This window comes from Rhagoletis pomonella, unplaced genomic scaffold (genome assembly GCF_013731165.1).
Source record: "Rhagoletis pomonella isolate Grant_MI unplaced genomic scaffold, Rhpom_1.0 Rhpom_scaffold_00006, whole genome shotgun sequence".
Lineage (NCBI taxonomy): Eukaryota > Metazoa > Arthropoda > Insecta > Diptera > Tephritidae > Rhagoletis > Rhagoletis pomonella.
The window spans coordinates 44,795,199-44,822,901 of record NW_023458560.1 but is presented as its reverse complement, the minus strand read 5'-3'; the positions used below and the strand labels follow the sequence as shown (position 1 = coordinate 44,822,901).

Sequence of the window (27,703 nt, the reverse complement as noted above, 5' to 3'; positions counted from 1 at the left end):
GCCTTATGGTCGAAACGACACAACGGTGTCCCAGGAAATGAGGAAGCGGACGAATGTGCTAGAAAGGGATCTGGAGGAGCTTGGGAAAGCGATCCAGATCGTGAAACCTCCCCTGCGATTTCTGTTTTCGGAGGTCGAGAGAGTGACCAAGGCAGCCACTAACAGCAGGTGGGAAAATCTGCACACCTGTATGGTATCGCAATCGCGCTGGCCATGGCTCGACGAACGAAGAACAATGAGTTTATTAAGGCTGTCACAGCCAAACGTTAAGCTTCTCACAGGAATACTAACGGGACACTGGACCATTGGCTACATGGGCGCCAGGTTCGAAGCACCGCATAACGATATCTGTAGAAGCTGTAGAGATAAGGAGGAGGAAGAATCCGTCCAGCACTTCGTTTGTGAATGTCCAGCACTCCGAAGAAAACGCCTAAAGTGTCTTGGGGACCATTTCTTCGAGAGCGTGGATACCTTAGGAAAAGCTCCACTGGAAGGACTGTTTGGATTCGCCAGAGAATGGTTCAAAGACATGTAGGGATAGGCATGGGGAAACCCCATGGGCATCGCAAGGGGCCTTTGTGGTCTCCGAGTGAATTCTTCTCTGAGCCGCCCACTTAACCTAACCTAACTTTACAAATTTTGTCAATATTGCAAAAGTTCAAGACTTTCGAGGCTTTCGAGTTGCCAACTCAAATATTACCCATAGAGTCCTGAAAATTTGAATATCTAAAATTGTGCGAAAATCTCAGAAATTTTGATATCTAGTATGAAAAATATATTTGAATTTCTATTTTCTGTTTGTGTCCTCTTATGATTAGAAATATTAAATCTATAATTAAGTGGTATTGAAGAAAATTTCATTATGTTCATAGTTAAACTCACCGGCGATGAATCCATGATCATCTTGACCACATCGGCGCCGAACTTTTCTTTATATTGTTTTGACAGACGTTCGGATATCTCACTGAGTGAGCTTAGTTTTGGCTCCTTGTAAAGAAATTCAACCGCATGATCATCTTCATAGTATACCTGGAACAGAAAAAATGCAAAAATAAAAAAAATTCAGCAAAATATCCACCACACTCACCATGCCGAAGAACACGACGCGATAGAAGCGTCCCAGCATGCGTTTGCCCGAACGATTCACCTCAACGATTTTATTGCAAGCCTGCCGCGTAGGCGCAAATACTCCGACATTAGCGCCGCTATGGGCATATGGCAGCACGAAGCCTCCGATATGTTGCCATTCTGCTCGTGATTACGCGCCATTGTAATGAGCCAGGTGTGGCGCAGCTCTGGTGTCGAAGCATACGAGTTCGCCAGCGAATACTGCAGCTCGAGTAGGCGTTCGGGATCCATGTGATGTGCCTGCATTTGAGCGGTTGCCATGAGCATGGTGCGCACGCGACGCGTCAGATCTTTCACCTCCACCGGAAAGCCAGTGCCTTTCATTGCTTTGTCGCTATTGGCATAGCTGTTAATCATCGATAGACTCTCTTGAAAGCGGGCATTATTCAAGCCAATCACATAGCCGATCATTTGCGAGACGGAGATAATTACATGTAGGTGCACGCGCGTAAACCCTTGCGGCTAGTGTATTCAAAGTTGCTGCGCATCAGCAGATAGAGCACGGCGCAGGACTCGTGCCGTATAGCGACGAGGCGACTGTCGCAACCCTTCAACAGTTCGTAGACCATTTGACCGCACAGCTGGGCATTGCCTTTGAACAGTGCGGGTGAGAAATTGTTAATGAAGGCGCGCAAGGCGGCAAATACATGCTTTGAGAGCCTTTCCGACTGGCCGAGCTGCAGGAAGCGCAGATAGACGCGCGCCAGTTGTGGCAGTACGAGGCTATCGCTCAGCTTATCGCGAAAGTGTACCGCATACAAGCCGAGGCTATCCAGTATGATCATGCCGATTTCCGTTGCCAGATTGGACTCATATAGCGCCTGCTCACTGCGCGCCGTTTCTTCAACGAGGCTCTCGCGATTTTGCGTAAGCGTCAGCATGCCAGACTCATGTGTGGTACCATTTCCGTTAGACGCTTGCTCTACACTCGGTGGCTGCATGCGCACAGGTAATGTGTTAGCCTTGGCCGTGCGCGCCGAACGCGCTTCCTTGCCATCATCAGCTAAGCTGATATGCTTCTTGCCAACGTAGCGAAATTGCACCAAACAGAGGTCGAGCACGCTAAGATAGGCGAGCGTCTCCGTTTCGGTGCAGTTCTGCCACCAGCCTATCATCTGATCTTATGCCAAATGCTTTACAACAAATAGGAAACCGAGCAGTAGCTCCTTACTCTCCGCCATGTTCAATTTGTCACAGCGCGGCAGGCTATTCAAACCGTGCATAACATTAATGGAGCGATTGTGGCCGTTACGCATGGCAACCTCGGAGAGGTCCGTGACGTGATGACCATTAGTGACAGCGCCCATAGTGGGCGTGTCTTGCGAGTTTTGCGAATCTGAATTGAGCGTGTTCAGTGAGCTCTCCGAATTGCCGTTGGCCAGTGGCGCAGTGCCGGCAGCGTGTGGCGCATCCCTGACGTACACGGAGGCACGCAGCGGACTGGGATGTTCGATGTGGAGAGTCATTCGGTTTTTCGAGCGCGGCGTCGACGTTGACGAAGCCAAAACAGTGTCCTTGCCAAACACATAACTGATGGAGCACGATAAGCGCTGGGTGTAGGAGGCTGAGCCGGCGTATACGTGCCCATTGGGCGTCGCCACGCCCGTGAGTTCATCGATTCGATGCGCGTTATCCATAACAATGCCCAGCCAGGGCACATAAAGCAACGCGATGCGCGACAGTTGTCCACGATTCTGGTAACGATCGTCGAGTTCATGCTTGGCAAGCAAATTCTCAAAGATACGCAGCGCGTGACGTCGCCCAGAGGTGGGCTCGTTCAGGCTGTGCTTCAGCTGCTGCAACAGCAAACCTGCAAGAAAGTGTTGCCTACAGAATTCCTGAGAGAGTGTAAAATGGAGCATCATTTCTGGTGGACAATTCTTTGGATTCAGCACGGATGGCAAATTTAGTGGCACATAATGTTCGTGCTGACAAATCTCGGCTAGAAAATCAAATTTGAACTCTTGCAGCGTACGCTGATCGCCCAGCTCAAACTGCTCCATGTAATTCTTGATTAGCTTGAAGACGAAACCGCGGTCCATGTAACTGAGGCAGCGTCGCACAAATTGCGATAACGATCTATTCAATTGCCGCGTCTCGACGGGCAGATCCTTGTAGCGCGAAATTAGATAGGGCGTCAGCACTTTGATCAAACTCTCCACGCGCATGGGGTACTCCTAAGGAAAGCGCTCATTGCGCAATATACGTATGCGGCCAGTATCTAACAGGTGTTGCGCCATGCTCTTGATGATCAAATCGAAGAAAATACCAGAGTAATGCATGAATTTGTTGACGATCAGAAAATCGGTGTTGTTCGGATGCAAAATGGTCGGCAAATGCTTGCACAATTCGCCGTGTACCGTGCGCGGCGTCTTCTGGCTGTAGTAGGGCGCATGAAAGACATACTTAACATAGGCGCTGAGTAGCTCCTTGCGTCCGGCCTCCTCGATCCACATGTGTATCAAATTGATGAGTAGACGTATGGTATTCAAGCCGATCTCCTCGGATTGTGTGTGTACGAGTAGCGTGAAGAGTTCATTCAGCACGGTCGGTAGAAAATTTATCAGCGTGCTGATGTCGATCGCATGCGCTGCCTTAAGTATTTTGCAAGTCTCCGATTCAGCGGGTAGCGCTGTGGTTTTTACACCCTCTAGCAGGCGCTCACAATGTGCGAAAAAATTATGCAAATGCTGATCGGCTGTCAGCACAGTAGAGTCCATGCGGAAGGCAACGCTGAAAAGTGGGCGCTGATTGTCGATCCATTGTATGTCCGGACCGCAATTCTGCTGGAAATATGGTAATGTTTTGTAGCCAAAAGAGAGGGTGGAGGAGCGCGACAGTGACAGTGACAGCGAGAGGAATAATGAGCGCGGGAGAAAAAGAGTGAGTGCGAGCAAGCGAGCAAGCGAATATGATGAAAACGAAAATTTGGTTGAAGGGCGAGCGATGCCGTTTTTGTATGAATTTTGTTGTTGTTTTACAACAAGTGTTAGTATGAAGGCGTGGTGCAGTTGAAATTGATATGTCGCAAATGGTGGATGGTCGATTTATATTCATGTATTTTATTATGTATGTATTTTAATTTGTAATATATGAATTATTTAAAAAATTATAAAAAAGTTGTTTGATTTGAATAGTATTTTTTATCAAAATTATTCCAAACAATTGAATTTGTCCATTTATTTCAATGGAGTAAATAATATCTTTGTAAGCTTTTGATCGAGTTTTTGTTATATGTTGGTATTGTTGTAGGCTGGTCGATGTACTTCTCCATGTGCAGAAAAATACTTTTTAATGGGTAACCCTCTTTCACCAACTATAGCTGACGTAGTAACGCCCTATTTTGGACCTGAAGGAAAATTTTAATATTGACATCAAATTCATTGTTAAATACGTATACGATATTTTTGCTATAGTAAAACAAAAGGACGCGGACATTATTCTCAGAACACTTAACAAATATCATCCAAAGCTGCAATTTACAATGGAATCAGAAGCAAACCTCTGTTTACCATTCTTAGATGTCATGATCCACCGAAAAAATTATTCTATTGCACTTAACTGGTACGCAAAACCCACTTCCTCTGGGCGCCTAATAAATTATCTGTCATCGCAACCCTTTAAGTATAAGATTAACACAGCCAAAAATTTAATACACAAAATATTTACAATAAGCCACCAACAATTCAAGGAGACGAACATATGCAAAATAAAGAAAATTCTAGCAAGCAATAACTACCCAAACTGTCTAATACAAAGCCTAATCGAACATAAAGTAACAGCAATAAACAATAATCAAAACAAAACGCCAACCACAAAAGCAACAGACGGAACAAAGCGATATCACAGTGTGACGTACATTCCTAAGTTCTACCAACAACTTGACCACGAAATAAACACCAACAACCCTAATATAAAATTAGCATACCGAACCAACTACACACTATCTTCGATATTCACACAAACAAAAACACCGATCAAGCCCCACCAACAAAACAACGTGGTGTATGAAATCACATGTAAAGGCGGCGAAAACGAAAACTGCAACAAAGTTTACATAGGGACAACTAAGCGAGCATTAGGCGTTCGCCTTTCCGAGCACGAAGCCGACATAAACAAAAAGAAGAACAGCACAGCATTAGCACAACACGTACTTACCAGTGGCCATACGGCTGATCTAGCTAACGTTAAAATATTGGACAAGGAGAAGAGGGAACGGGCAAGATACACAATAGAGAGTTTACGTATACTACAGAAAAGGGAAAAAACAATCAACAAGAAGGAGGACACGGACGATATCGCGGCTGCTTACATGTTATGTTTGTAACGAATAGTTTAGTTTAGTTTGACGAAATTACCACGGATGGATGGTAGCAATACTTTATGTTTTTCAATGTATTTAACGTTTTTTTGTGTTTTTTATATGTTTTATATGTTTTTCAATGTTTTTACATGTATGTGCATTGATGTGAAACCAACTTAACCTAAGTTTACATGTAAGTCATGCGGTAAAAAATAAGTTTAAAAACCTGTGATTGTGTTATTTTTGGTTACCAATCTTTAATTTTTATTTGTACAAAAAACTCATAATTTCTATTTAAATAATCTTGTTTTCCTCTGTTTTTTGTTGATATTTATAATAAAGAATCGCCCCTGATGATGCTAAGGTAGTTAGCGAAACGTTGGGCAAAGAAGTGGAGAAAAAAGTATTTATCTTGCACATGGCGGAGTAAATAATATTTGAAAATTAATGTTTTATTTCATTTAATTTTTTTAATGAGGGTAAAATTTCAATTTTTTTTTTTATTTTTAAATTCAAGTTTCCGGGAAAAAATTATAAGTTAACCAAATTTAATTTTTGAATTTTTTCATTTAATTTATTTATAATTGTTTAAATATTTTTGTGAATAGAATAATTAATAATTTTTTTATTTAATTAAACATTTTTTTATTTATTTAATTTTATAATTTTTTTTTGTACTTTTTTTTGAATTAAATTTATTTTAATGTATTTAGTTTTTTTTTTGGTATTCAATTTTTTTTTTGAATTTCGTTATTTGTTTTCGTTTTTATTTTTTTTTTGTAATTATTTTTTTTTGTTTGTAATTTAAACCATGCACGCAAACAGTAATCGAATGAATGAAAATTTTGAAAGAAGCCAGAAAAATAAAAACGCAGTGAGTAAAGATGCAATGAAATAGTTGAAAATACAAAACTAAAGGAATCGTGTGAGTTTGTGTGTGATGAACAAAAATAAAAATTGAGGTTAGATCAAAATGCAAAGAAAAATTAAAACACTTAATCATAAAATAAAAACAATTTTTTGAAAACTTAAACTTAAAGTTTAAAAAATAAACATAAAATATAATTTCGTGACTTCATCAGGAAACACAAAATAAAGTAAATAGTTAAAATTTTTTTTAATCAAAATAAAATTATTATTTTAATAAAAGTAAGGCAAAAATAAAAATAAATATTTTTTGAGGTTAGGTAATCAACCTTTCTCCTTTCTCACGTTGCCGGTACATACAGTTTTTCATCAATGCAGCGCATCTCACAATCTATGCGTACTGGAGTCTGAGATGAACTGAAACTGGGACCTATACTGTAGGAGTCTACGAAATTCGATCTTGGAAAAACTTCCGGGAAAACATAGTTTATTGATGTTAATTTTCCGAGTTTGTGATCCGGAGCCGGCCACTCAGACAACAACTTCAATTTTTGGGGGAGCACCACCTACATAGCGCTATAAACTCTCCCTCCATGGATCCGGTTCCAGACGATATCGTACCCAACGCAAGTACCGAAGTCTGCGGACCCTTAACTGCTTAGGAAGGGGCTATACTCTAAACTTGTGAAAGTGGGTTGGCCAAAATTACCTTCGTACCACCAACGCACATGTGTCCTATAGGCATTTTAGATCAAGGCACATGTGTCGCCTAGGGATTTCAGATCAATCAATCGCTCTTCCTCTATCTGAAAGACGCTAGAGCTACTCTTTTCTCTGTACATAAGAAGCAGGATTCCCGAAGGACGTTCTTAAATCAACATGCCTTCCTCAAGAGCAGATGCATAGACTCAGCTTTACACAGTCGTGGGATAGTATTAAGCAGTCCTTCTCGCGGAAAGCTACGCGGTTGGTGGCTTTCCTGAACTGAACTGTTGCGGCAAAGTGGAGCAGAGCTTCCGTTCCGAGGAAAGTATGTAAAGGGCTAAGCAAGAAGTCGGAGTTCTCCCCCAATCCCAATTTTTCAAACTCCCTCAATGGCCGGCTTTCCCCTAACGGTCTCTGACAGGGTGAAATGTTTGGAACCATGACCCTGTGAACTAAATCACGGATTAACCGAAGTTTTATATGTAGAATAGTAAGTGTATGTGCTTTCTGCGAAGAAATCTCCATTAAGTTTAGGCTCCCGGATCATTTTAGTGTTTTCCAAACAAAGGTATCCACGCTAAACGAAGAAGCGGACACGATTCTTGCAAAAACATATAGATATATGTACATATCGTCGTTTAAAGAACAAAACAGCGTATCGTCGTTCTGCAAAACCTCGTAACTGACATTTGTGCCATAAAAGATATTTGCGCACCGGAAGCTCCTGGCATCAAGCCCTTATCCTAAAATATCGATTCTTAGATATAAGAAGAGATAATTAGGGATAAAAGATAGAGCCGTTTTGAAATAGGAGTAGCTTTACTGTCACCTAAAAAATCTTGGCAACCTCACATACGAGGTTTTGCATTTTCTTGATACGCGGTTCTGTACTTTAAACGATGATATATGCATGCAAGGAGTGCCGGCTACTTACGAAAATGTTCTAGTTTTTTCAGGGGAAAGAAGATTTTTTCGTTTTCGTTGTAGTCGTTGTTTTCGTATACATATGTAAGTATTCGTCTTTATAGTAGTCTTCGCGTCTACCTTCTTGCTCGTTTTAGTCGCCGTCTTTGTATTAGTCTTCGAAATTTACCTGTATTTGTCTTCGTATTATATTCGTATTCGTCGTTTAATTCTTCTTCGTATTCATCTTCGACTTAGGCTTAGAATTCGTCTCCGTATTCATTTTCGTTTTTAATATTCGCATTCACATTCGTATTCACTTCAGTCGCTGTCTACGTATTCGCCTTCGTATTGGTCGACGTGTTCTTCGCCGTATTTCTCTTTGTGGTCTTCGTATTTAACTCCATATTCGTATTCGCATTCGTCTTCGCGCTCCTTTCAGTGCTGTCCTTATAATCGTCTCCGCAATAACCTTCGTATTCGTCCTCTTCTTCGCATTCCTCTTCGTATTCGAATTCATATTGATATGCATCTTCGCATTAATCTTCGTCGTCGTATTCGAGTTCGTCTCAAAGTTCGAATTTGCTTTGTTTTTCATCTTCTTATTCGTATTTGTCTTCGTATATTCCTCGTATTTGACTTCCTACTAGTCTTCCCATTTATGTCCGTGATCATCTTCCTGTTCGTCCTTGCGCTATTGTTCGTATCGTGTTCGTATTTGTATCCATATTCCTCCTCGTATTAACTTTCATGTTTATCTTCATATTTCACTTCTTACTCGCGTTCGTATCGCGTTCGTGTTCGTCTTAGTCATCGTATTGGTCTTTGATTCCGTCGTCGGTTCCTCTTTGTATTGGAATTTGTCTTTGTCTTCGTATTCGATTTAGTATTCATCTTCGTGTTCAAAAACATCGATGACAGCGGGAATTTTCTCTCAGTTTTAAAACCATAAAAACTGTCGTCATCTACAGAAAAAATTCACTACCATTGTTATTTGGCTTCTAGGCCCCAGCGATTTCCCAAGTAACTGTTTGGGCGATGAGCTAACAAGACAGGGCACTCTTAAGGATTTGTCGCTGAGTAGGGAAATGGTAGGGGCTCCACTAGCTTGTGCTTCGGCAGAGATGGGGTTTTAGTCAGCTCAGCGAACGGTGGGCGAAAACTTTAGAATGCAAGGTGTCGGGACGGCGGTCTAGGGGTGCTCTTAAAATTGAAGAAGTTACAAATTCTATTACTGCTGGTAGTTTGTACCGCCTACGCACAGTGATCAATAAATGGATTTAATGTTCATAATTCAATGGAGCCTTCATTTCTAAACCAATTTGATTATTTTATTTTTTAATAAAAGCTTATAAAATTTACAAGAGACTAGTTGTTGAGCCCGATTTTTGATTTTTTATTTGCTTATATTAAATTTTTTACTGCAAAGTGCAGAAAAAGTGGCAATTTTGAAGAAGATCAATTCTCCTGCTCCAGTTAATAAATTTTACATAATAAAAGCTAATTGAAAACAATTGTAGGGTTCTCCCAAACGAAAAAATATTTAAAAAATTTAAATTTTATAAAAAAAAATTAATCAAAAGTATTTTTTTTTTGTTTTAGATTTTTATAAAAATTTTGGGTATGTAGTTTTATAGATCATTAAATTTTAGTATAATAAAGTGCAAGTTCCACGTTTAACGGTCAAAAGTCCAAAACTATCTTAACAACAAGTAAGAGCAGCGCTGTCTTCGGCTAGGCCGAAGGCTTCATACCTTTCATGAACATCTGCAAATTTTACTTTGACAGATTACTGCTTTTGAATACATCTGCATACATCGATAGAGGAGTTACATACTTATATAAAAAATCGCATATAAACAATCAGAGGTATGGAAGATATACTTTATATGGCACCAATCTAAGTGATTTTCACTGCTATGTGATCGGTATGTAAACCGGTAACACAATTTATTGGGTTTAGTTTGCTACATAAAGGAGATATATGGCAAAAACTGGTATCTGAACAATCAGTGCTATAGGAGATAAAGTTTATACAGCATAGATTTTAACGATTTTCTCAGCAGACTTTGTATTATTATTTATAAAATATCTTACGAAACTTATCGGTTTTAGCTGTTCAAATGAAGGAGTTTTACAGTAAAATCCCATATATGAACAATCAGATGTATGGAAGATATATGTTGTAGTCATCCGATCCTTGTTATTTTCACTGTAAGTATTCTGTTAATAATGAGTGAAAATGGTGCGAAATTTCATGTTCCTAGCTGCATAAATGGAGGAGTTCTGATAAAAGACCTCATATCTGAACAATCAGTTGTATGGGGGCTGCAGGTTACAGTGACCCGATCTTTGTTATTTTTACTGTAAGTCTTCTGTTGATAATGAGTGAAAACAGCGCGAAATTTCATGGTCCTAGCTACTTAAATGGATGAGTTATAACGAAAAATCTCATATCTGAACAATCAGTTGTATGGGAGCTATAGGTTATAGTTACCCGATCTTTTTAATTTTCGCTGTAAGTTTTCTGTTGATAATTATTGAAAACAGTGCGGAATTTCATGTTCCTAGCTATATAAATGGAGGAGTTATAACGAAAAATTTTATATCTGAACAATCAGTTGTATGGGAGCTATAGGTTTTAGTGACCCGATCTTTGTAATTTTCACTGTAAGTATTCTGTTGATAATGGGTGCAAGTACTGCAAAATTTCATGTTCGTAGCTGCATAAATGGAGAAGTTATAACGAAAAATCTCATATCTGAACAATCAGTTGTATGGGAGCTACATGTTATAGTGGTCCGATTCTTCCGGTTCCGACAAATGATTAATACATTATAAAAATACACCCACCTACCAAATTTGATCCGGATATCTCGAAAACTGAGAGACTAGATTGCATACAAACAGACGGACAGACAGACAGACGGACAGACGGACAGACGGACATGGCTAAATCAACTCAGCTCGACGTTCTGATCATATAAGATACATTTTAATGGGTCTATCTCTTTTTGTTCTGGTACTTACAAACATCGGACCAAAGTTATAATACCATTTCATGCTCATGAAAGGTATAATAATTTGCCGTTAGTCACATAGCGAACTCACACTAAGTATACATACATATCAGAGCTGTGTAAGTGTGAAATCATTTTCAATTTTAAATCAACAATTTTTTTTTATCCAGTTTTCATTACTTATTCTTCGCTTAGGATTGAGGTTTAAAATTTTTGAATTTTCCATTCTCTCAAAGCAGTTATGAATTCACACATCAACATATTCATAGCAAGATTGAAAAAACCAATGCCCAATCAAAAAAAGGTTTAACACTGAATGAGTATTGAAAAGGCTGCAATCTTTTATGTGTGTGCATTCTTTAACTCAGTACCAATCATTAGTTCAAAGCCACCCTGGTTAATAACTTTTTGATAAAAAGGAAGATTTTTGACAATTGCTCAATTGTAAAAATTCAAACCGGCGTTACCCAATTTAAGTTTTTTGGTAGAGGGGATTTTATATCATATGTTTGGGATTATATATAAAACAGTTGTATTAACATTTACGTTTTAAATATAATTCATGTTTTATCTTGAAAATGTTTAAAATTTACATTAAATTAGATAACTACTTCGCATAAGCTTTACATTTAGGTTGATAATATTTTAGTGAAAATATTTTAAAAATCTTAGCGTCTTTAATAAAAAAATAGCTCATCATAAAAATTGTATCGCCGTTCGGCGTCGGCGTAGTTTGTAGGTCCCGCCCATTTGTGTGACAGCAAAGGCGCACGCTACAAATCGGAGGAGAAGCTCGGCCAAAACTTAGCAAAAGTGTCAAGGCCAAAATATGATTATTATAAATAAATTTAGTTTCAAACAGGTTGCAACCCTCTTCAAACACCTCAAAAGTATTCCCAATATTATTTAGTTGTAAACCCGCATGAGTCCGAAATTAACATTTTTTAGCAGAATTTCCAGATTTTACCGGAAATCGTACATGGTTTTCTGGCAACTGAGAGGACAAATAAGATAGTAAGTAAGGTCATCTCTTTGTCAGAAGCTACCTGGTGGTAAATTCTGGTAAATGTGTCAAAAGATCCGATGTAGTGTGTTTGACAACCAAATTGTAAACAAAATATAAGTGCACTCTGCTAATGCATGTTGAAAAGTAAATAATTCCTTGCTTGAGTTTTGGTTAAATTACAAAACGCTTAAAAAGGTATTAGCCATCATTTTACGTTTAAAAGCTTTAAAACTTTAACACATTACCATCCTATACTCTATATGTGGTTGACGATTGAACTAAATCGTTGTTTATTTGGGTAAGATTAAAATATATTTTACTATTCAATATTGGAGTTGGTGTGAAACAAAAATTAATAATTTATTGTTATGTATGCAAATGAGAACTACAATTCTGAGCTTATTGAGCATCTCTTAGTCAAAAACAAAGGCAATTTTGCTTGATCAAGTTTCGAATCTAAGAAGAAAATGTTTTTAACAAACAAAAGGTTAATAATAAAATTTGAAGGATTTAAGATATTGCGTATGGTAGCATGAAACGTCACTATCTTCTTAATTGTCAGGCTGTTGATATGGCTACGAAAAAGTGACAATGGAAACACATAGCTGAAGATTTCCATGATAAAAACATTACAAGGTAAATTCATTCTCTCAATTCGTCGGCCATGATTTTGTTCTGACGTTTGCCAACATTTTAAAATCATATAAAATTGAAAATAAAAAAATTAAATTGTTCACAATTGTTGTTGTTTGAGATTGAAAATGAGAATGTGTGTGTGAGTTTGAGTTTTGATTTTAAAATTATATTGTTGGCAAACGTCAGACTGCCTCTCAATGGTTTTACCTTGTTATGTTTTTATCATGAAGATTTCATACTTACAGTGGGATAAACTTCAAACCTCTAATATAAATTAGTTAAATTTAGTTATTATTTTTTTTTTTATCAATTTTAAGTTTTCGTTTGGAACAATTTTCATGAACTTATCTATTAGGAGATCTCTTTGGAAAATTACCGTACATCCGATATCTATTGAAATTTTGACATCCTCACTTTTTGGAAAATGAAGTTCAAGATACAAGTTTATGTGCAAAAAATAAATTAAACAATAAAAGTCTCCTTATATTTATGGAACTTAAAATAGAAAAATTTTTATTTCATTACCCAGACTTTATGAATAGCCTACTCTATAAGTAATAGTAGAAATTCCGAATTAGTAAGTTCAGTCAAGACGTCATTCAAAAGTTTTGAAGAAAATCACTTTTCTCTTTTGTGAAAATTTGGGACTATCTTATGCGAGTATTGTCGACAAAATGTTAGTCTATGAATGACTAAAAATTAACGAATAAATGGTTAATCGCGATTAATGATTAAAATTAATTAAGCGATCGCTGTGGTGTAGTGTTTAGAAGTGCGCACTACCATTTCGCAGGGTGAGCGTCCGAGCCCAGTTCCGGCCAACAAAAAAAAAAGAAAATGTTTCCCCCCCCCCGGCAGGAGTCGGCGTAAAACTGTAGGTCCCTCCCCTTTGTGCGACAACATCAAGGCGCATGCCACAATCGGAGGAGTAGCTCGGCCAAACACTAACATATGTCGATGGTCCTCTGCAATAACGGCACAATTCAAAATTTCAGGTTTAGAAAAATACATAATTTGAAAGCTACAGTATGACTGCATATAATCCGGAATAATTACGTTCCAAGACATATTGCTAAATTACGAAACAAAAAATCTTTAATTGGCTCTACTGAAATATATGAAATTTTTAGTTGTGTCGATATGTAATCGCTTTTCTATTATTATTAGTAATCATCAATACAATTTCAAATTACATAAACCCAGTCACAGCCCTTTTTTGTATTCGACGCTTCCAGAAATCACATAATACATAAAATAAATAAAAGCTGTTTTGATTAATATTACATAAACTGGAAACTGTTAAAAATAAGTGCGCTTGTGTACAGAGATTTTAGAACCTATTTAGTTCCTAAAATGTCTGTTTGCAACACATAACAATAAAAATGCACATCAAATTGCTAAGAATGATGAAGGAAATCGATTCAGACATGCCTGTTTAACTGACCGTGCGTGCTCAAAACAAACACATGTTAATTAAGGAGCTATTCAAGTATTATGTAACCACCAGTGGAAAGCGGGGGTCTTGGTTTGCTTATTTTTAATAACAACGGGCAACATTTCTTCAAATAAGTAAAACATTAATCACACACGCACAAATTTTGCCTGCAATTTCGATCCCAATTGAACACTGCACTTCACTCTCGTTTTGAATTTTTGAAAGCGTTTTTTAAGCTATTTAGTGGTTTAACACTTCTTGTGGGCACTTGATATTGTAAAAAAAATATGCGCAATTCGATCCCTAACTACATTTTTTTGTAAAGAACGCCCGTTTGCTTTAAATTTGTAAAAATAAAATTATTTTTTTTATTTTGTTTACATCTGTCATTTGTTACAAATGAAGAAAAGTCCAAGAGTTGCCAAGTATAAATATCTTTATATCTATTTATTAAAATAATAATTTACAATAATAATTTATTTAATTAATACTTTATTAAAATACAAATTTGAAGTGCAAATACATTTGTAAAACTGTTTATCACAAAATGTTATTAATTGTTTGCAAGCATACTATAGTTTTCATGCATTTTAAGAATAAATAATCTAATCTCTTGGCTCAATTCTTATCCATTCGTCCTGAAATATACTAGCCAGAAATACGTTTGCTTTATAAAAAAGATAACCATTTTGAAATATGGGTGACTTTACTCTCTAGAAAATAATTATTCAATTACGCGATTTTCCATTTTCTTGATACGCGGTTTTATACTTTGAAACGACGATATGGATATCATGTACTTACGGCAGCCGCCGCAGCAGAGTGATTACATGTGCGTACTTCCACTCCATAGGACCATGGTTAAATACCTGGTCAGATCATAACCCAAAATAGCAGTCGTCCTTCGGCACCAATGGCAAACCTTCGAGTATATTTCTGCCTTGAAAACTCTTCTTATAAAATCAGAACTCATGCCTCAAGTTTGAGCAGAAGTTCGGCCAAACACTTAGAAAAATAATTTAGCACCAAATATTTATTTGTTTACTTATTTTAAGGGAGATGGCAATTTTCTGGTTTCACATTTTGAGTACAAAATTTCAACCCTGATACAACAAATAGTATTAGTACTGAATGATAATGACAGATTGCATTCCCATAAACGTCCAATCATACATGATTGAGTTTTTTTTTGCATTCACATTCTCTATGTGAATGGGTGTCAACCATTCCATAACACACTACATATTTTGTGTTTACAATTTATAACCAATCTCAAGAGTGGTTGTTACATTTTTTAAATCAAACAATCACATTTTTGAAACGAAAAAAATGAGAATGCACACTCAATTGATTCAATCATTACACAGTTCTGATACATATGCACTTTAGGCATTTGCCACACACATGCACACTTACCCCTTTGCCCAGCCCCAAAGGCTGTATCGACAAATAGCCCGCCGGCAGCGTAGCCGCCACGGCAATGACCTGCTCCTCCAAAGTGATGCGACCCTTCTGCAAAAACGGCAGCCAAGCATATCCTATAGGAGTTTCGAAGGCGGCATTGGCATCACGTTTTTTGCCCAAGTTACACGATACGTGATAGAAGGAGAAGAGCAAATGATGTTCGGAGAAGAGACCCAAAGGCAAACGCATTTTCACTTCCTCATACCATGCAGGTGTGGTGTTGTGATGCAGCACAGGGAAAGCGATTTGCGAGACTAGGAAATCATGACCAGGGCGACCGTAAATGCACTGCAAGGAAAATTGAAACAAATATACATACACACAAATATGTATAAAACACTTGAAATTGCATGTATTATTTTTGCACTCACCTTCAACGGTTTGCTACCCTCTTCATCTGAGTCGCGCATCTCCACGACAGCGGTTATGTTGCGTGCGCGCGAAAATAATTTCTGATTATCGAATTGCAAATACTGCGGATAGACAAATAAATGATTGCAGAATGTTATTACCCATACATGTCGCGCGTGCTATTGTTTGGAATTCGGTCAATTCTAGCGTGGGCGGTTTGGGTGGAAATGTGAAGTTAGCTAGCGGCACTAAAGACTTAGTAAAGGAACCTGTATGCATGGAAGGAATGGAAATGAGAGCTCAACAAATGTTTTTTTTCAAACAAATTTTTATGAATTACATACACCTTCTATGTATGTACGCCTACATACCTGGCACCTTCTCCACCTCCTCGACAGTTAGCCTCATATAACCCGGTTTAATCGTTAATTTGCTCAGCTTATCTGGCTTTCGATATTCCGCCAATAGTTTCAGCAGCTCTTCATCCTTCAGCTTATTCATTTCCTTCCTATAGATGGTCGTCAGTTCGAAGGTCTCGTTCTCCGTATCCAATTCATTTCTGTACAGCCGAAAGAGTGGCTTAGCCGCCCAAGCGAACGGCTGACGATAGTGCCCAATATTTTGCGCGTAGTTGCGCGCTGTTTTGTGCAATTTTAAAGCGATCTTTGGATCGCGTCCAGTATTCAAATACGGCTCAGCCGCTTGCACTATGCTACCTTTCAAAATCTTCTCCACCTTCAACACTAAGTAAATGTCCGGATGTGGCGCTGTCACTGAGAATATAGCCTGGCGCAAGTGCCCAAAATGTTCCTTGGTGCAGCGCAACAAATCTCCCGATAGATTCTCCAACAGAGAATTTTGCACGCGCACGCTACCACCACCAGCAGCAGCACCACCACCACCAGCGTGGGTGCGCGTTCGATCCTCCTTCTCATCGGCGCGACGCAATGGCACACAACAAGTGGCCACAGAGTTGGGCACCGGCGTTGTTGGCAACATATCGCTTACATTATCATCGTTGACATTGAAATAGAAGGACTCGGTTAGCTTGCGGCCGGCGCGCGCATCATACAACGCTAAGCTGGTGATGTATGGCTCCACTTGACACAAATTCTCGCTATCGAAGCCGTCAACGCCAGCGCATTGTAAGCGAAAACGCAGGCCCTTGCAGGCTATAAAAATGCGCTTGTCGAATTGCTCGCGAAATTGGTCGACAGTGTCGGTGGTGGTTGCTTTGCCATTCGATTGATAGCAAGCGAAAAGTCGCCGTCGATGCTCGCCTGCGCAATGGAAATGTCCGTTTCGCGTCTATACTTAATCAATTGAGGAGTCATAGATTGATCGAGTCCCTTCAGCGTGCCGAAGATAACAGTGCTGGTGGTAGGTGGTGGCCCGCGTTCAAGCGAGGCGACGCGTTTGTCCTCCTGGATCTTGTTCTGTTGCAGCACGAGCGATAATTTGCTCAGCCAGTCTTTGAACTCCTCCTCATTTTCGGCGGCGAGCGTGAAGGACTTATGGCCGGCAATCATGCGGAGTTCAAAGCAAAAGCGGCCGCGTTTGGGGTTCTGTGGTGGAGAAAAAGTTTATGGTGAAGAGGTTATATGGATGAAAAAAAAACACACACAACACATTTACCTGCACAACTTCGGTTCAGAAATCCATGACTATAGTGGCTTCAGCCTCGCCTTGTTTCTCATCTTTGTGCAGTTCGAGAATGTAGGTGCCATCGACCTCTTGACGCAAATAGCAGTACCTGTAGGAGTATTTATTTATTAAATAGGCGGAGAAGTTTGTAAAATGGAAACCCACCTCCTCTTGAACGACTTGTTGCCAATATTCACAAACATATGATCCGAACCTGATTCGGGACCCTTTAGCAAGTAGCCCTGTTTCGTTATCGTATCGGCTTGAGATCGTGTCATTTGTTCGTCAGTGCGATCCTGATCGGCATCAATTTCGTACACCTCCTCAATCAGCGCTTCAGGTGGATTTATTCTGCAAAGGAAAAATACTATCAAATCGAAAACCATTGCACAGCGCGTACATCCGCACAGATCTGTTGGATCATTTTTTTCTAACCTTCAAAAACCTATTTATGGCAGGGTTTTGAGGTTAGAAAGTACATATGTGAAAAATAGCCACCTTTTTAGTTCGAATTCTCGATGAATCCGAGTCCGCAGTTATTATTAAAAAAAAGTTGGCTCGTTTTTACTTTCTAAGCTCAAAAGAATTGCTTTCAATGTATTATACTAGGCGGTTTTTTGAGGTTAGAAAGTAAAAACGTGCCTACTTGCGAGTTCAAACTTTCAATTCGGATTCAGCGACTCAAAATAAAATAAATAAATAAATAAATAAAAAGCAAATGACTAATCTCATTTGTCGGACGAAACCAAATTTTTATCAAGTATATACCTGGGCAAATCATGACATGTCCCACCATAGGCGTTATATTTGTAATGTATAAGATGATTCTTGGTGCGATATGTATACAACGCTTGACGTGTAAAGCGTGAACATTAGGCGCGTGTGCCACCAGCACCACCACCGCTTCCAGTACTACTCGTGCCACCATCTGAGCCATCCAAATCCTCATCCTCCTCTGGTTGTGCGAGTATACTGGACTTTAGTGTCGACGATGAAGACGAATGCGAAGTGGAAGTTATATGGCCGCCAGCCATTGAACCCATTGTGGAAATAGCCGATTCGTATGAGTCATGCGAGGAAGTTGGTGACTTAATGGACAGCTGTATTTTGGTACACGAGCTTTGTGAGCTTTTTCGCAAGAGATTAGCATTACCATTTTGTAGACTTGTATTCGATTGACTGCTCATTTGGAGCTGTGCAAATTTTGGACTATTCGTATGACTGCTCTGGCGGGAAATTGAAGTGCTACTCGAGCCGTTACTGGTGCCATTTGTACCAGCATGCAGCGGACAGATGATGGCCTCGTTGGGCGGCTCGAAACGATCAATGATTGATTTGGTATTGGTGCGCTGTTTGCGAGGCATAACGATTTCCTGAAAGGAGAGAAATACGAAAAAATTTGGTTAGGATAATTTAGATAAGGTTAAGTGAGGTTAAGTTTAGTAAGAAAATGTTAGCTTAGGAAATAATAATAAATAATCTGCCTTATCCTGAGTTTCGCCTGAAAAAAAATTCACCCGAAAATTTGTCATCCGCCCATAGTAAAACCATGGAAACCAAAAGTGAAAAGTGAACCGGTTCGGGGAAAATGAAACTCATGATAAGGCTGAATAATAAATAAAATCAGCAAGAAGGGTGCGACCTGGGGACATACAATCCTGATTTCAGTCTCAGCATCACAACATGGTTCGGAGAGTAATGGAGATTTGCGAGCTGGGAAACCTGAGACCATTTGGAAAAACATGGGTTCTGAAATATGTTTTTGTACTGTGCGCATACTAGGTACTGATCGGCCCGATAATCGCGAGTACAGTTGTTGTCTGTAGTTGCAAAACCATGTATGGCTCTAATGATGGCCAGACTACTAAAGAGCACAGTTATGTCTAAGCATAACGTAAGGGCTTTCAACAAAAGCTCTACGTACCCTACAAAGCTCTGGTAAGAGGATTCAGAGCTTGCACTAAATAAGCCTACTGCCGTACTATGAAAACGACGGTTTGGGAACGTTCACCTAATTACAATCAGATTATACTTTATTTGGCAGGTACAACACCCAATCTCTCATCTGCTTAGAGGGTTGAGTTTACCATGCATTTTGAAATGATTGTAGAACTGTGAACAAGAAAGTCCTCAACTTTTTAGGACCAAATCAAACTTCAAGGCATTCAATCGATAAACACTAGATATATAGAGAGATACTAAAATTAGGTGTGCACTGCAACCTGGCGATCTATTGCCCTCTTCTATTTTACAACACTTCGTCTAAGCCCAGATCCTTCAGACAGTTCAATAGTGCTTTCGGGGAAGGGAGTGGATGTGCTTAATCTGTGCCCACATCGAGACTAGACTCCTCTCATGTCTTCTGCAGACGTGCAAAATAATTGTCACCACCTCATAAATTCCATGAGAAAGTGACAAATTGTCATTGTCGGGGTTTAAAATTGTCGTTGACAAAATTCTCGCCAGACATGAAATTTATATGTAAATCATATGTAATAATTGCATTTGCATTATTTTAGTTTTAAGAAAAATTCAAATTATTGAAAAGTAATGATATGCATGATAAAAATATAGTAAGGTAGAACCGCTGAGAGTTACTTTTCAAATTCTTGACGTTTCCAAACATTTTAATTTTTAAATTTACTCACACACTCACACACATATTTTCATTTTCAATCTCAAGCAACAACAATTTCGAACAATTTCAATTTTATATGATTTTAAAATGCTGGCAAACTTCAAAAAAAATCACGGCCGACAAAATGAGAGAACGGTTCTACCTTGCTATGTTTTATCATGATGATATGCGTGCAAATACCATATAAGTAAGTTGGCAAAACTCTCCTGTATCACTGTCGTTTTCCAAAAATTTTCACAGTTGCCTACATGAAATTAGTATCATCTAACCGTTTGCGAAGCACTTCTTGTCTGCATTTCTCTTTTTCTCTGCGAACTTTCGATTTATCCATGATGAGAGGTTTCCCATGCTTATCTTTAATTTTAAAATCTTGCAAAAGAGCGGTTCCCAACGCTGATGCTACTCTGTCAGGCACACCAAATCTGTCACATACCAAGGCAATCGTATCTCTCTGTGTATTGTGAACTTGTGCTTCTATCCATATCTTCTTGGACCGGTGGCTGTGCGTATGTTGAATCATCGGGATCTTGGTATGTTGGCATTGATGACATAGACGTTGCTCCTTGCTCTTCAGTTTCCATCACAAATGCATCCATTGTTAGTCTTCTCTGATTATGTTGATCGTGCATGAACTCTTTGAGGCGTTCGGGAACCCAGCCGCATGCCTTCAAATCGCATTTACATGTTCCAATGTAAAAAATTGTTTCCAGAGATTTTACATACTCTGTAAATAAATAAATAAATAAAAAATTGTTGGGTGTTGTTTCTTCTCTTGATCTGCTCTTGATACTTGTCAAGCAATTTATTCAATTTATTAAATACACTTTTTTTCGGCATTATTTCCATACCAAGTTTTTCCCAAATTCCAATCAACTTATCTTGTACTTGAATAGTGAATGATTTATGGGAAAACTTTTTTGGTTCTGTTTTAGCACGTTCGCTTAAGTAAAAATAATATCTCAAGATATCCAGATGGGTTGGTAAATTAAGATCAGTTAAATCAGTAGACACACCAAAAACAGTAACATCATGCTTGGGTATATGACTCATTGGGTTTTCGATAGTTGTTGATGTAGTTGCTTCATCTTGCGGTGTAGAGGATGGTGGATTCATTGTAAACTTTTTGATTTGGAATGGTCACTTCACTTATCATTTTTTTGAAATATTTTTTTATCTGAAATAAGCACTTCACACTTTGAGTTCTTCACAACGACTTAATGAATTCACAAAAACTGTTGCGTTATATATGGTCTACGAGACGAGGTAATAAGAATGAAATGGTAATTTCAATTCTACCTGCTGTGTCTTGTGGTGGCTTAAAAAAACAACACAAGCAATTTTACGATCTGCAATTGTGTCACAGTGATACCTTCATTGTTTAAAAGGGTTGCGGTGCATTCCAGTGATACCTTAATTGTTAAAATGGTTGCAAAAAACGCGCATTTCTTAAGAAGGTGCCTTAAAACACCCACAAAAAGGGTTGTAAAAACAACCTTCATTTCTTAAGTAGGTGCTATAAAAAAACTACACAAGTAAGTTTACGACATGCAGCTGTGTTTTAAAAAACGCACACAAGCAATTTTCCGATTTGCAATTGTGTCACAGTGATACCTTCATTTTTTAAAACGCTTGAATAAAAAACCCACACAACTATGTTTACGACATGCAAATGCATCACAGTGATGCCTTGGTTTTAAAAGGGTTGTAAAAACGCTAATTTCTAATAATTTTTTTTAATTTCTTTTCTATTACTAAGTTAAATTCATTTTTTCACTAAATAAATTTCTAAAGAGAAAAATAAACTCCAAAAAAAAAACATAGGCATTTCGCTGATTTTTTCATGTAAAGTGCAAAACCGGCGATGTTTTGAAATGTTTGTATGGTGAACCCCCAGGGGGGGTTCCAGGGGGTGTGCCACTGGCATCGGTGGGTCGGGCCTCCAAAGTAAGTGGGGGTCGGTCATACATTTGGACTCGATTGGAGCACTCTAAATGGGTCAAAGTGGGATTTTTCAAAATTTGCCCCTACCCAAAAGTTCGACCCAAATTGGGGAACATCAGAATTAGTTTTTGGGGGAATGGTTCCTTCGGCAAAGTTTCTTATTTTGATCCCTAGAATATGATTTTCACAGAGCAATGGGCGATTTTTTTGCCTCCCCACAAATCGACCCGGCCTAATGTTCATCGATATATAAGTTAGAAGCTATGCAGGTAATAAGTAGGGAAAGTTTCAATTAAGTTGCACGTTTTTTTTTGGAATGCTCTCGTACATACTTATATGTCTAGATAAGCTACAACTTGCATACATACATACATATGTAGATATATATATTGTGGCGTTTCGTCATATATATACTACAATACGCATATTTTTGGCAATAAATTAAAGCGCCTAACTGCCGAATATTTTAAAACCAGCAGCCGAGCGCATGCCAGAGAAATTAAAGAAAAAAAAAAAGAATCAATAAAATTTTTCCGAACTGCCACTATGGCACGCTCACGCATTTCAACTCAATTGGGGACGCACAAACAATTCAGAAACTTAAATATACACACCAAGGCACATTAAACAGGTAGTATCAGTAGAGCAAAAACAACATTTGCGTGTATTTTGTTGTTGCTTCTGGTATCGAAAGTGTCAACAACTGTTCTGAATTTTTTCTTCTAAATCAAAGCGTGCCATGTGAAATACAAAAAAATATAAAAAATAAAAAATTGAAATTGGAAAAAATAAAAATTGATGCAACTTTCTTTCCTAGTAAATTTGTTTGCTTCCCGAAGCATTGATCCATCCTTTGCAAGGCCCAGTAATCAGCGGTCGTGCTGCCGAGTTGGGCGAACGTTCCAAAAGCTGCTATTCAATCGCTTGTTTTGTATGGAAAAAGGGTTCACAAGCAAATGCATTTTAACAACTTATAATTTTCGTGAGAAAAAATTAAAAATATTTGACATTTTCGAGACCAAATAATTTGAAAGTAAATCAAATCAGCTGCTCTACTGATACTACCTGTTCAATGTACTTTGATACACACTCAAAAAAACACACGCTGTCAAAATATCCCAACAAGCATTTCAGTAAACGTTTTTAAAAATAACTTAAATTAAGTTTGCTATAATAAGCGTTAAATAAGCATTTTTAATATTAAGCTTATTAAAAGTTTTTTCAAATAAACCTTTAATAAGTTTTGAGAGCGAATGTTTATAAATAACTTAAACTTATAAATGAAATGTAAATGCCAACGACATGAAGTAGTAAATATAAAATTTTTTCAATCGTAAGTGACGTGTTTACGTTTTTTAAAATATATTATTAAAAGAAAAAATTAAATAAAACCAATGCGGTAAAACAAGAAAATCCAATCCAGGACCCGCTGCGCTAATCGGTGGAGCATTCGAGTCTTCAAATGATGAGTTCCCCTTATCCTTTCTTAGTTTAACATTCAATTAAAAATGTATTAAATTTTTTTCAGAAAAGTTCATCAATGAGAATGGCGGCGATGAAGCGGAATATATAGCTGCATCGATGTCGCTTTTCCAATTTGCCAATAACCGCAAGTAATTGAAAGCACGCATCAAGATGTAATAATTAACTTTTTTATGCTTAATTTGTATGTGTTATTGTGAATTTGTATGCTAAAATGTCTATTCCCTATTTATATTTTCGCGACTGTAGATGAGTCCGCCGAAAATTCGCATTTCGTTTAGTTTCTAGATGTTAAGCAATCTATGTATGAGTTTTTAATGAAATATCTTTAAATAAAGGGTTATAAAAATGTTTATAAAAAGCTTTCTTTTGAAAATTTTTAGTAAGTATTGATACGCTTATAAAAAACTTTTTTTGAACCTTTATTATAAGTTTACAATTTTACGCTTATAAAAAGCTTTCTTTTGAACATTTATTACAAGTTTATATTTCTACGCTTATAACCAATGTTCCTTTTCGATTATATTACGCTTACTTTCAAGCGTTTTATAAACAAAAAATCAACGTTTTGTAAGCTTAATGTTTATAATTGAAAACTTAAAAAAAACTTTCTTTAAGTTTATTTTGCTTGATGGGATACAACTTGATTTTTATGCTTCCAAAAACCCGGCGAAAAACTATTGTATTTTATATATAGCAGCATGGAAGTGAAAGACAAGAGGCCAGCGACGATAGACGAGATTGGACAGCCAAACAAAAACACACGCCCGGCAATCCTTTAAGATATTATAAACACGTTGGCTGCTAGTTGGCTGACTGACTAGCGGGTTGACTGCTGCTGTTGCCACTAAAAATCTTTTGGGAATTTCGGTCAAGGTTATTTACAGACAACGAACTATTAAACTTTTATTGTTATTATAGTTGTTCTTGCTGCTATTCACATTATTATTACTAACATTAAACATTAAAATCTTAAGTACTAAAGTAAGCATTGATATATGCAATGTGTGTGCCCTTAAAATCTACAGTTGAATTCTGTTGAGTTCCCAAAACGGTATAAAGCAGAAAGAAAAAATATTGCAGCAGTGAAAAAAATAATCGGATATTGCCACTTTAAAGGCCACTATAAATAACTATCAAAAATGGAAAACTAGCTGAGATTTTATAATTACGCTGCTGACACTTTTAGACAGCCAAAAGTTCGGCTGAGATTTCCTATAACGGACCATTTCCTATATCACCCAAAGTATTACGAATTTTTTAATGAAATTCGTAGGGGGTGTTGAGGAGGTGCTCATTGACCGATATCATCAACATTTTGTGTACAAATGCTAATAGTTTTTAAGTTATTCGTTGTTTAAATTTCTCCACTGCTTCACAATTATTTTTTTATAAACACTGCACTAATCACTTTTCTTTTTATTAATACACCATCTTTTCTTCATAAACAAATGGATGCACATCTTTTTTCACTAAATATTTAGCCATTAGTGCTTATAAAAGTGTTCTTAAAATATTTTTCTATTCTCAAAGAATAGTAAACACACAATTGTTCAGCGATGGCCGCCATGAATGAGGTGCCATATCGTTGAAAATGTTAATAGTTCTTTTTAGCCAAAAATACTTTGTGATGCATTACGGGATTGAAGGCTAAAAGGAAAATATTAATTTTACGGTCTTATTTATGCACATATATTTAAGAGTTTCTTTTAAACACCTTGGACAATTGAAAACCTTTGTTTAAATAGTAATTATGGCGCTTTTTTCTAAAAAATCCAATACTTCCATATATCTTGAAAAGTTTTAATAAAAAATCGCGCGCTGCGGCGCTTTTTTCTAAAAAATCCAATACTTCCATATATCTTGAAAATTTGTAATAAAAAATCGCGGCCCCAGGACTAACGATGATTTGACTTCATAGGATGAAAAACCCTGACTGCCGGCTGATAAACAACAGCAAATGACATCTCCAGCGGTTACTAACACAATTTTTGGCCAAGTACATACATTTAAGTCTGCTTCTGATAGGCAGCGGGACTACCGCAGCCAGCGCTATTAGTACGCAAGGAAAATCCTCTAGCTAGAGTAGACGATTGACGAAAGAACGACCATATGCTTTCTCGTTAGACTGCTGGAAATGCGCAGGCCAAACGTCCAACGCATTATTGTGCAGTTCGGATGTTATTATAATCTCCAAAACGGAGGAATACTTAATTATAGCGTATGATGACTAATATCTACATATCTAGCTGGGGACGAATATCCTCGCAGCCCATGTCGACGCTATTGTTGATCGGCGTAGTGTCAACTCTCTTTCCGGTTCAGAAGAGCTTTTCTCAAACAAGAGTAAGATATGCTAGAAAGAGACGAATTGTTGGCAACAAGGTACTGGGTACAGCAATGCCTCTTTGTATGCTTGAAACAATGCAAATCATCTCCGAACAAATCGTATATATGATCGGCTGGAAAAATGTCTTGCATGCATTTGAAATCGAAAAGTAGCAATCTCAACGAACATCATAGAACTTTCGCAACCGGCTCTCAATCCAACTTAAACAAGAAACGGTGACATCTTCTAAACTCTTCATACCGCTGTGAAGAGATGATTGACTACGTTCTCACGACTGTCAGATCTACGTAACCGAAAGGACTGTCAATTTAGCAACATTCCTTAAACTTTCTTTCACGCAAAGTGACGAGTCGCTACTGTTCAAGGGGGAAAAAATATAGTGCGAAGGGCTTAAGATGCTGAAGGGCAGCAAAAAACCACATGGAATGCAAATAGATATTTATGATAGTAGCTACACGATTAATAGAGTATTTTAATCTTTTTTTTACCGATATAAACGTTGGAAGGTAGATTTAAATAGATATCACTGAATATTCGACACAATTCAATAAAAGTATCGATAAAATTGAATAAACATATCGACAAAAATCCATAAAAACATCGATAAAATTCAAAAAAATATAGATATCGATAAAAATCCATAAATTTATCGATAACAAATAAATAAATAGATCGATAAAAATGAATAAATACACCAATAAAAATTAATAAATAAACCGACAAATATATCGGTAAAAATCAATAAATATATCAACAAAAACCAATAAATATATCGATAAAGTCGATAACTATATCGATAGAATCAATAAACATATCGACATGTATTTATATGACACATTTATCGATAAAACTATAACCGATTTGTAGCCATAGCGAATGATCTGTATATCGACGACGATTTCGATATTACCTTTTTAAGCCATCTATTTTAATACAAAAATTACTGCATTTATATAAATTAGTTCCATTACTTACGGAGACATCATCATTTGGATAGATGAGCAGTTCCCTTTGTGGATCATTTTGTATAAGCATTTTATTCTTGGCCACAAAACCCTCAAAGTCGATAGGATCCACCACATGCGGTTTGCTCTAAAAATAAGAAAAGAGAAAAGATATCATAACTAAGCTGTTTCTTGACTTAAAAGCTCATTACATCAAAGTGTTAGCTGACATCATGCAATCATGAATGAGAGCATTAAAAAGACAGCAAAACCTAATTCGTTTGCATTCAAATGACAAGCAGAGAAGAGGAAAAGGGAGCGGAAGAGGAAGAGGAGCAGAAGCAGAACACAAAAAAGTCGTTGCGCCAAGGATTGCTGTGCTGAAGGACACATTTACGTGCGTACTTAAATGGGGTTTCAATTATGTGTAAGTAAGTAAAATAAAACGCTGCGGATTTCGCATTATCATGAAAAATAAAAGCAAAGGTCAACAAAAAGAGGGTGCGTAGGTGCGAAGGAAATGGCATTGGACTTAAGTTGATGGGATGTGACATACTAGGCTACGTGATAATGAGGCAGCGTAAAACTGATGAGGCAAGGGAAATGTGTGGAATTTATGGTATGCATATTTTAAATGGAATATTTTTGAAGTGAACTTTCACAGCGCTCGATCGGCTGCAAATCTAAACGCCGATAAAAGCGACATAAGAACAGAGGGCATGGCGGGTGTGGTAGAGCACGATTAAGGTTAAGAACGAGATCAGGATTAAGATTAAGATTAGTATTAACACTAAGATTAAGATTAACACTAATATTAAGATTGAGATGGATATTGAGATTAAGATTAAAAATAATATCAAGATTAATATTAAGGTAACGATTAAAA

General features: G+C 37.6%; 1 pseudogene; it reads right to left on the bottom strand.

Annotated features, from left to right (window-relative positions):
* Nucleotides 1–823: 823 nt before the first annotated feature.
* Nucleotides 824–26,939, bottom strand: LOC118741931 (annotated as a pseudogene).
* Nucleotides 26,940–27,703: the final 764 nt, after the last annotated feature.